This window comes from Lipotes vexillifer, unplaced genomic scaffold (genome assembly GCF_000442215.2).
Source record: "Lipotes vexillifer unplaced genomic scaffold, Lipotes_vexillifer_v1.1 scaffold1267, whole genome shotgun sequence".
In the NCBI taxonomy this organism is placed as follows: domain Eukaryota; kingdom Metazoa; phylum Chordata; class Mammalia; order Artiodactyla; family Lipotidae; genus Lipotes; species Lipotes vexillifer.
Window position 1 is genome coordinate 1,036,016 of NW_006790372.1, and position 10,999 is coordinate 1,047,014.

General features: G+C 41.6%; 1 pseudogene; it reads left to right on the plus strand.

Moving 5' to 3' along the window:
• Positions 1 to 10,158, plus strand: part of LOC103070858 (glyceraldehyde-3-phosphate dehydrogenase-like) — a 22,152-nt pseudogene extending 11,994 nt beyond the window's left edge.
• The last annotated feature ends 841 nt before the right edge of the window (positions 10,159 to 10,999 follow it).

Consider the following 10,999-nt stretch of genomic DNA (forward strand, 5'->3'; position numbering starts at 1 on the left):
TGCTGAACCACATGTTTCTGAGCTCTTTAGGCACCAAGAAAGGAGTCTCCATTATCTGGATATGTCGCAGGTTCCTTTCTAGAGACTTAAAGAGGAAGGGGGTCTTCTTTAAAAGGTTTTTGGGGACCCAGGAGTTAAACTTACCCTGAGGTAAATTGTAGGAAAAAAAAAAAAAAAAACATGTTGGGAAGGACATGATGTGACTGAGTTTTCCTCCTGGAGATTTTAAAGTATATGATGTTTTACACTCAGTTCTAATGCTTCTTTCCCAAGGAGCAGGTTGGAGAGACAGGACAGTGTATAAGCACCACTCTCTCTTTCCTCCCCAATCCTTGCCAGAGAACCCAGGTCTGGCAGCTTTGGGCTGTGTGGGCCTATCGTAGATGCAGTTGGGTGGTGGGTGGTATGCTGGAGTGTACCTGCACCGCCCTCAAGGGCCATTTGTGTTCATTGCTTTCCAATTCCACATTTAGTGACATCATGCTGTTAGCTTGCAATCAGTCATGGTGGGAGTATTTTCACCATGGAAATTGGCAAACACAACAAATCAGGGCTTCCCCACCCCCACAGAGCCAGTTGTTAAGCATTTACCAGCACATCTCTGGGCAGGATTAACTGTCATTGCGTCAGATACAGCTCCCTTCTATGCTCAGGTAAGGTGGGACCCTTTCAGCTCTTGGCAAGTGTCAAGAGCCTTTTACCAACTGAAGAGCTTCACTGGGCTAGGACTAGACTGCTTTGGTTCAATTTCTCATTTTAGGTTTGTTTGCTGTGGCTGTGCTAACAACATATTCCCAAGGGGCACTGGATTACCCAGCCTCCTCAAACATAAGAGGTCTCAGCCCATCAGGGAGCAATTTGAGGCCCAAGATGCTGGACACTGCTGTAAAGAGAAAATCCAAAGGAAGGTAAATGGTAGGAAACTGAATACAATGAAGGAACAGTAACTAGCCTGCTTTCAAGTTTCCAACCATCATTTTGGGGAGTGAGATCGATTCTATTATTAAAGAAAGAAGGGGATTGTACACAAGGCCAGGAACCAATTTGAAATTTAATGACCAAAACAGAGAGAATTGGGTTAAAGCCAATTTATAGAACCAATGAAACGGAGGGAAGTTGAAACAATACAAGCACAGAACAAACAGGCTTTAGGCCACGTGTCAATCTAGGCAAATACAAAACACATGGTGTAGTCTCAGCACACAGGCCTTGCTCTCTGCCTCTCCCTCCCCCATACTCCTTCCCTTAAACTTGGTCAGTGACATATTGATAGTACTGGAAGAAAAGAAAGTTAGCTATTGATACTCTAAGGTCAACATCCAGTTCTATCTCTGGCCCTCCCATAGAATCCTCAAGTATGAGTGCTAGAAGAATATTGTCTACTGTAGTCCCCTCCTGTAACAACTTTGGAAATTGAGGCCCAGAAAAGTGAATTTCCCAAAGTCTCCAAGCTAGTTAGTGGCAGATCTGAGCCAAAAGCTCAGGATAAGTGTGTTCTTATAAGCCACAAGTCAAATGTTTCTTAAGGGTTTCCTCTTGTAACTGTCCCTGTAAAGATGGAGTATGTTCTTATTAAGTTGGGAAGACCCTGATCTTCTGGTTATTGCTCCTAGCTTTCCTATTATAGCCCAAAGTCTATAGTTCTTTCTCCAGATCACAGAAGTATATACAAATTGAACTCACATGCAGACCGGAAATCTTGGCTTTAAAAAATTATTGATAGCAAATGCTTGACACAGGAGCATCTGTGAACAAGGTGAAATTCTATCCATGTGTAGGGGGAAAGCATGGCTGGGCTGGCTTTTCTGTATTCATATAAGAAAAAGCTTCTACCTCCTGGTGGTACTTTTTCTGTCTGGAAAAACAATATTGGTTCAAAATGACTGAGTACTTGAGATATAATTTACCTCTGGATGTAGAATTCTATTACTGAGGCCTTCCTCTTTGCTCTTCCGTTTCCCAGTTGCCAAGGTAGTCCCAGTGACTACCTTGAGGCAGCAAATCCTTTTGTACAGAAAACCAACATGTCTGCAGAAAGTTCCTCCAAGGACATTTAAGGTCACTCCAACCATTTTGACTTATACAATTACTTTTTCTACCAACTCACCGTGATGCCACATTTCAGCAGTTAGCTGACCATTGTCATCCTTGGGATTCTTTGACTTGAGGATTTTCCTGGGTTTCAACATCACAGGGTCAACTTGCAGATATCAGTTTGCAATTCTACTGCTGTAAGGAAGGAGGAAAGGGAATAAAGAGCAATGAACAACTATGTGCGGACAAGCTACAGATTGCCTGCAGCCTGGGGAATCATACTCTTTCCACAAGACTCAGAACAAGCGAGAGTCCTGGATCTGCTGGAGGAGAGAGAGCTAACGTTTGTTGAAAGCATTCCATGTGACAGGGAAGTTAACTTGGAATCTTCCCCAAAATTCCATGCAGTACAAGAAAACTTAGTCTAATAGAGGTCAAGTTACTCAGGTAGAAAGTAGCAGAAACAGAGTGAGACTCCAGGTCCTTTGGATTTCAAAGTTCATGATCTTTCCATAAGATCTGCATCCATAAATGGAGGGAGGAACATCTGAGCTGAGTCCTAACCAAACTCTTGTCACAGCGCTTCTTGAAGAAAGGAATCTTCCTCGCTGTGTTTATAGGCTCATTTGCTCAAGTCTGGGTTTGGCAGCTGCCAGCCTAGAAACGGCATCAAAGGCAGCGGGAGATGGAGGCATCAGCCCTCCAGATGGAGAACCCAGGCTGAACCCCTTGGTCTTGCTTTGGAGCGTTCCCACCTGCTAACATTTTACCTAGGACAGATGAATAGCTCCTTGCAGATCTGACTGTCTTCACTGTACCTCCCTGACATAAAGACCATTTGCCTCAGAAAAAAATTCTAATTATTCAGGCAACAGAGTGGGCAGTCAAATCTTGTGCAAACTCTTGCTCACACCTGTGAAAAGGGAAATAAGCAAAAAATCATTTCACCTGCCTGTGGGTTTCTTTGCTGAGAGCACCAAATCTTGGCATTCACTCATGCAACCTACAAATAATGAGCTCCTAATATGTGCCAATTATTGTGTTAATCTCAGGGGAGATGAAGACAAATGGCATGCTCCCTTCCTTCAAGGAACTCCTAGTTCTTACTAAAACTGCAAGCTCTGAGAGGCAGTCTGGTTTGATGGCCAATAGCATGGACCCTGGAATCCAACTGTCAGGCTTAAGCCCTGACTCTACCACTTACTATTTGTGTAGCCTTGGGCAGGTGACTTAACTTTTCTGTTCCTCAGTTTCCTCATCTCTGAAGTAAGGGTCGGTAAGATCAGTTAGCCCAGATAAAGCCCTTATAACAACACCCAACAACTGTAAATCCCCCATAAATATCGATTATCATTACCACTACAAGCCAAAGCAAATTCTTCCAAAGCCTGCCATATCAGAATGAGTGTATTCAGTGAATGAGGTAACTTTAGCTATCTAGAAACATCAGTCTCAATGTGTGGATAGAAATAGAAGCCAGAGGTGGGGTAGGGAGGTGGTGGTCTTCAAATGAGAGGAAAATGTATCTCCTTATCCAGTTTATTTTGAGAATGTGTGCCAATTAAAAGCAGGTAGTACTATTGACATTTTATAAACAATTAATTACCCTAACAGCCTCAGATATGTGGAGAATTTCCTTAAAACAACACAGCTTGGGCTGGACACTTCCCTTCTGTGGGCCTTTATTTCTCCATCTGTGGGTTAAGAGGGTTTGAGTGAACTGATTACTAAAGGCCTTTCAGGTTCTGACACTCAACATTTCTCCTATTCTCAATGCTCAGTTGTTATTCCTGGAGAAATAAAAACATAAAAGCTTTGTTGGAAAGTTCCGGAAAAGTTTATTAGAAAATTTCCTGTTATGATAAGCTACATGGCTAGGGAGGAAAATTCTGATATAGCAACCATTGATCACTGATCAAAATATATGGCGTTATTATAAGTATATACCAGAATCATATGCAGTAATGTAAAAATTTGAAGAAACTTTAAATTAGTTCATCTAGACCAGGGTTCTCAACCTTGACACTGTTGATGTTTTAGGCCAATATTCTTTGCTTGGAGGGTGAGGCTGTCCTGTGCATTGTAGGATGCTGAGCAGCATCCTTGGCCTCTGCCCATTAGATCCCAGTAGCCACCCCCATCCCCAGTTGTGACAACCAAAAATGTCTTCGGACATTGCCACATGTCCCCTGGGGACAGGATTGCCAGATTTAGAAAATGTACTTTATCTGGCAACACTACTTGGTGAGGGGGCCAAAGTTGTCCCCAGATGAGAACCATCAAAGTTCTAGCCTCTTGCTACTCAAAGTTCAGCATGGGCATCACTTTGGAACTTGTCAGAAAAGCAGAATCTCAGGCCTCAACCCAGACGTACTGAATCATAAAGGGCAGGTATTTTAATAATTTCCCCAAGTGATTTTGTATGTATATTAATGTTTGAGAAACCCTGATTTAGTCTTAACCATGTATACATATATCTGATTTACTGGTGATGCTTTAAAAAACTATAGATACTCACCATGATATACTCTAATTCAGTAGGTCAGGGGTGGATACAGCCCTAGAATTAGTTTTAAATCTCACTGGTGCATCTGCCCAGTGAGTCTAAGACGCAGCAAGATTTAGGAAACATTAATCTAGTTAGTCCAACCCCCTCATTTCACAAATGAAGCTGAGGCCCAAATGAGGCAAGTGATTTTCTCAGGTCACAGCTCAGTTGAAGAACCATTGTTAAGCCTCAGAATTACACCCCGAGCCCACTGACTTCTCAACTAGTATATATTCCTCTTCTTTTCCACTACTTCTTCCACTGTCATTAATGTTGTCCGCCAAAAGTTGACTCTTCCCAAGAGAAGACAAACGAAGCAGAAGTGTTGCAAAATCAGTGTTCATCAATAGATGAATGAATAGAGAAATTGTGATGTGTGCACGTGCGTGCGCGCGCGCGCACACACACACACACACACACTGGAATATTATGTGGCCATAAAAATGAATGAAATTTTGCCCTTTGTACAAAGCATGGACCTGGAGTGTATTGTGCTAGTACAGAGAAAAACAAATATGGTATGATTTCACTTATATGTGAAATCTACAAACCAAACCAAACAGAAACAGACTCATAGATACAGAGAACAAACCAGTGGTTGCCAGCAGGGAGCGGGGTAGGGGGGCAGATGAAGTAGGTGAAGGGGATTAAAAGGTAAAAACTTCCATTCATACAGTTAATAAGCCATGAGGATGTAAGTTACAGCACAGGGAATATGGTCAATAATATTGCAACAACTTTGTATGGTGATGGATGGTAACTAGACTTATTGTTGTGATCATGGACATATATACACTACTAAACGTAAGGTAGATAGCTAGTGGGAAGCAGCCGCATAGCACAGGGAGATCAGCTCGGTGCTTTGTGACCGCCTGGAGGGGTGGGATAGGGAGGGCGGGAGGGAGGGAGACGCAAGAGGGAAGAGATGTGGGAACATATGTGTATGTATAACTGATTCACTTTGCTATAAGGCGGAAGCTAACACACCATTGTAAAGCAATTACATCCCAATAAAGATGTTAAAAAATATATTGAATCACTATGTTGTGCACCTAAAACTAATATAATATTGTATGTTAGTTTTAACCAACAAAAAATTTTTAAATAATTTTAAAGAAATTTTTTTTAATTTTTAAAAAGCAAAATCAAATAGACTGTTGCTACTCCAAAAATGTTAGGAGTTACTGGCCTTGAAGACAGATGGCACCCTGGTAGGAATGCTGATTCTGGTCCCTATCATCAGCTGTAAGAAACGTTGCAATTAAAAGCAGGCTGACCTAAGGGAAATCCATATCTCAACTCAGTTCAGCAGAGAATATTGCAGAGGCTAATAGATTCAGGTGCATTTTGAAATGAAATGAGCAAGCAGAGAACATCTTAAACAGTATGACAGTGGGCCTGGATTCTACTTTAGGTCAGTTACAGCACTGAAAATCCACATAACTGGCCAGTGCTACTAGCAGGCTACCATCCCTGAGAAGGAAACCCTCTACATCCCAAGATGTGTGAGTATACCTTCTGAGTAGGAATAGGTAGGCTTGGCACAAGGTACCATGGGAGCCGACAGTCATCAGAAGAATTTAGGAAACACCTCACTTCCCAGTTTGTATTAGAATACTCTAGGATGAATTAGAATGAAGCAGTCTCTTGCTGGGTTTTGGGACTCCCAAAAGTCACTGAAATTGGTGAAAAAAAACCCAGAACACACCAGTATGCTCTTGACCGAAGGCCAGGGCTGGAGAATATACTGCCTCCAGAAATCAGCTTGAATTCTAATATCTTCATAGTCCAGAAAGAATGCAACATTCACTGATTAGAAGGAGAAATCTGGGAAGGGCAAGGCACGAAGGAATCTTTGCAGGCTACCCAGCCCACTGTAATCCACATAGCCCAGGGCAGAAGCAGATGAAAAAATTAATGTGTTCATTTGACAACTTTCCCCACCAAAGGCTAGGTCCTGTAATTCATTTTTTAAGCCCCTAAGTTATTCATCAGCAAGTGCGAAGAGTGCCCAAGGGACACTGCTGGATCAAATTTACCTTTATAGTTAAAATGATTTGTTAGGATTTATGAGTAATGTCTTTAACAGCAGTTGATTATTGGGTTGTCTTAGAAAAACAGGAAAAAAAAAGCTCGTTTCTAACAGCTTATGCTTGCCAATTTCCCCACCTGGAATCAATCAACAAGTCATGCAATGTTTTGAGTGCCTACTACTTCAGCATGCTGTGCTGGGCATGATAGAAAATATAGGGTAAAAAAGATAGGATATCATCCTCATTCTTAAAGAACTTACAAATAAATTCTATACACAAAGGACAGTTACACATTAAGCTGCGTGCAATCAGAGGTCAGAAAAAGAAATGGAGTTACCTGAGAAGACTTCATGGAAAAGGTGGAACTGGAGTGAGACTGTATAGGCAGTTGTGCCTTTATGCCTTCCCACATCATAAACCATTTCTAAGGCAAGTAGTAATCTATATGAGATCATTGGTTTAAAATATAGTGTCCAACCACCTATTTGGGATTTACTGACATATAGCTTTTTCAAATGTTATGACATCCATTCAACAAATATTTATTGGCCCCATTGTTCTAGGAGCTGAACATATACCAGTAAACAAGGCAAGTCCCTGCTTTCCTGAAGAGTCCATTCTAATGGGGAAAGAGACAATAAGCATATATTCAAATAATTATGAAACAGGATGAGAAGATAGACAGTGACAGAGGGTCTGACTTTATATAGGGAGAGCCAGGGAAGATCCCTCTGAGGAGGTGACATCATTAAAAAATCAGCACGAAAACTACTGTAGATACTATTAATAATACAGGCTATTATTAATAGTGTCTAAAAGAGACATTATTATATAGACACTATTATAGAGGAAGAGGTCAGGTGGATACCTGGGGGGAAAGTATAGACTTGTTTCCCTGGTCACTCTTGCCTTGTGTGGGCATCAGTAAGCCTTTGTAATATCCTGCTCCCAAGCTATACCTGTTGCCGTTCGAGATGGCTGATTCCATCTGCTCCACTAATCCAGTGCACCTGCTTCTGTGCTAAAAAAAAAAAAAAAAAAAAAGTCCCATCACTGCTTTGAGCTGATGGATTCTTGTTACCAGCGAACATACTGGAAATTTTGGTGAGAGTTGGGTGAAAAAAAAAAAAAAAAAAAAAGTTCCATCACTGCTTTGAGCTGATGGATTCTTGTTACCAGCGAACATACTGGAAATTTTGGTGAGAGTTGGGTGACCATTTTAACTAATGTCAACTTTAGAGTAATGCTAGAAGATGTAAGTGGCTTAGTTTTGACCCAGGCAGTTTCATAACCACTGGATTCTTTATTTCTGCCAATCATTTAATAATCAGAACTAAAACTATTTTAGACACTACTATTAATCCAACTGTATTATTAGACTGACAATCCCTTTTATGAAAACAACTGGAAAATGTTTCTTAAACTGAAACTCAAAAAAGCCTTCTAACTTCTGTTTTGGTCTTGATAGTTTATTTTTAAGAGCACATTATATGTACTTTATACTCTGAGTCTTATGAAGGCTTCAGACCAAAAACAGTAAAATTCTGGACGGACCTAAATGCCTTCCTTCCCCTCCGTCTCTCCAATTCTTTTCCATGCCAAATCCTCATAACTCCATGAAGGCTGCTCAACCAGCCTCATATAAGGTTTTCCTCCTCAACAGACTATCCCAAGGTAGGGGCTACATCTTACACTTCGTGCCACTCTACTGTACCTAACAGAATGCTTTGCCCTCAGGTACTTTATAAATACTTATTTTTTGATCAACGAAATATAAGGACTAATTGAGGTAAGCTTGGGCAGAAGTCATAGTGCTATAGAAACTCTTTCCAAGTTCTTTGTTGGTAAGTTCAGTGATACACTCTCTGACAACTCAAGTCCTAGGGATAAAGGGAATGACTGAACCCATCAAAAAGGGTAGTTTATTGGTCAGACACTGAGTCACTGTATGGCAATCTATCTTCCCAGGAAACCAAGTCATCTCTTACATACACAGGTCACTGCAGAAACATTTGACTTTCTCTCCTTCTGGGAAATGCAGAGGCACTCGTTTGGGAAATGGAATAATCATTCCAATATCCTATCTCTAACACAGGATTCAGTGTATTCCTGACTCTCTGGATCAGTGTCTAGCATGACTTGGGCATTTCATATAGAGCTATTATTAATCATGAATGGAGAAAAACTTTCACTTAGGCTGATGAAAGAGGGTATAGAGGTTGACGGACAGTGGCAGGAGACGTTTCGAAAGAACAGATTAGGTAATTGATAGGCTATGTGGATAAGGCATATGTTAAGTGATATGCTTCTAATATGGCGCCTGGGAGAATGCTGATGTCTTCCTTTACCTTAAGCACTGCCATCAGTTGTCACCGCTAACGCTAAAGGGCCAGCAGAGCATGCATCTCTTCTCAAGTTACTACCATCACCTCCAATGTTGGCCTCCGAGAAGGCTGCATTTAATGACACCTCTTCCATCCTTCTGTTTATTGGTTTGAAAGTTAAGCTTGTTTAGTTCTCATTGATTTGTTGTGGGGTTGTCAGGTGTGATTTATCAGTAGCTTGTTCATGGTGACCTTAAAAATACAACCATGTTATAGCAGCCATGCCATTTTCTCAGTATCAGAGAAATGATTCAATTGACCTAGTCATGCTCTTTTACAACTTACTAAATGCATGGGGTGCTGAACGCTTTCTGTTTGCTTCTGTTTCATCAGAACTTGGTAGCATATTAGCTATATATTAATTAATCAACATTTAGCCTTGAAAGTTAATTTGAACATTTTAGTTAGTCAAAATATCCATAACCACATTTCTCTAACAGGTTGGTGTTTGCTGTGGAGTCCACTAGCCTCTTCCTACTCTTGGAGAAGGCTGGAGCTCACTTGAGGGTTGGAGGTTTATAATTTCTTTCCCTTCTGCAGCTGTCCTCATGTTTGTAAGGGAAGGGAACCATGAGAAGTATGATCACTGACTAAATATTACCAGCATTGCCTCCTGTACCACGAACTTCTAGGCACCCTGGTCAAGGGTATTTACCCCTGACAATGTAGGGATCATGGAGAGACTCATGATCACACCATTAATTCTACACTGAAAAATGTGGATGGCCCTTCTGGAAAACTGCAGCCTGTTGATCACGGTGCTGCTCAAATCATCATCCCTACAAGCATTGATACCACCAAGGTTGTAGGCAAGGTCATTCCTCAGCTAAATGGGAGTCTCATTGGCCTCTGTGTCTCTATCCCTAACATGTCTCTCACAGATCTGACCTGCATTCTGGAGAAAGCAGACAAATATGATGACATCAAGGAGGTGTTAATCAGGCATTGGACAACCCCTTGAAGGACATCCTGGCCTACACAAGAGGATCAGGCTGTTTCCTGTGAGTTTAACAGTGATACCTATTCCTCTATCTTTGTTGCTTGGGCCAGCATGGCCCTCAGTGACCATGTTGTCAAGCTCACTTACTGGTATGACAATAAATTTTGCTATGGGAGCCACATTGTGGGCTTCACGTTTCACATGGGCTCTACGGAGTAAGAGCCTTGAACCAGTACTCCCAACAATAGCACAAGAGGAAGAGAGAGGCCTTAGTTCTTGGGAGTCCTGTCTCAAATCTACCCCTCAGTACACTGAGAATCTTCATCCTCAACATGATTCCAATCCCATGTTCATTAGAAGGAGAATACCATCAATATAATACCCTATACCTGGCAAAGGAAAATATAGGATGGTTTGCTATGAGTAAAACTTTGAAGCCAACCGTCAGTCAAAAAGTATGAGGCATTGCAAACAATAGCTTTAGTGCAGACACCATTTGGACATGGAGTGGAAGCGGGCCTTAACTCATGGCCTCTAGGCATGGCTGTTCAGATCCTGTGGAATATATTGAGATACTGTCCTCTTTCCTTCTTTATGTCATTCTATGCCATATTTTTTTCCTCTACTGACCTATTCATAGGGGTTAAAGCTGGCTGTACATGTCTCTTTAGCCACTAGCACCCCTGCAGCTGTGACATCATGAGTGTCACCTTTTAACTGAGGAGACCATGATAAATGTCACAAGGTGCAAAACCTAGTTACTCTAACACACTTAATAGAGGCAGTTGGCCCCTTGAGGTGGAGGGAGGATATTTCCCATGTGGACTCTCTATGCTATAGGGGAGGCTTTTTGCATGTGTGTGTATAGAGGCAGGGGACTTCCTGTGGGCTCCAAGGGTGGTCTTGAGGTCTGGGAACCCTCAGGTCATATTTCTGTCCATGGTTTTATTTGTGCATCCATTAAGAAGGATCTGAGTATGACCTAAGAATAGCTGTTCCTCAGCCCCTCACCAGGCATTGGCTCTGTGGGAGGTCTATAGCCAAGCACATAAACTCTTTC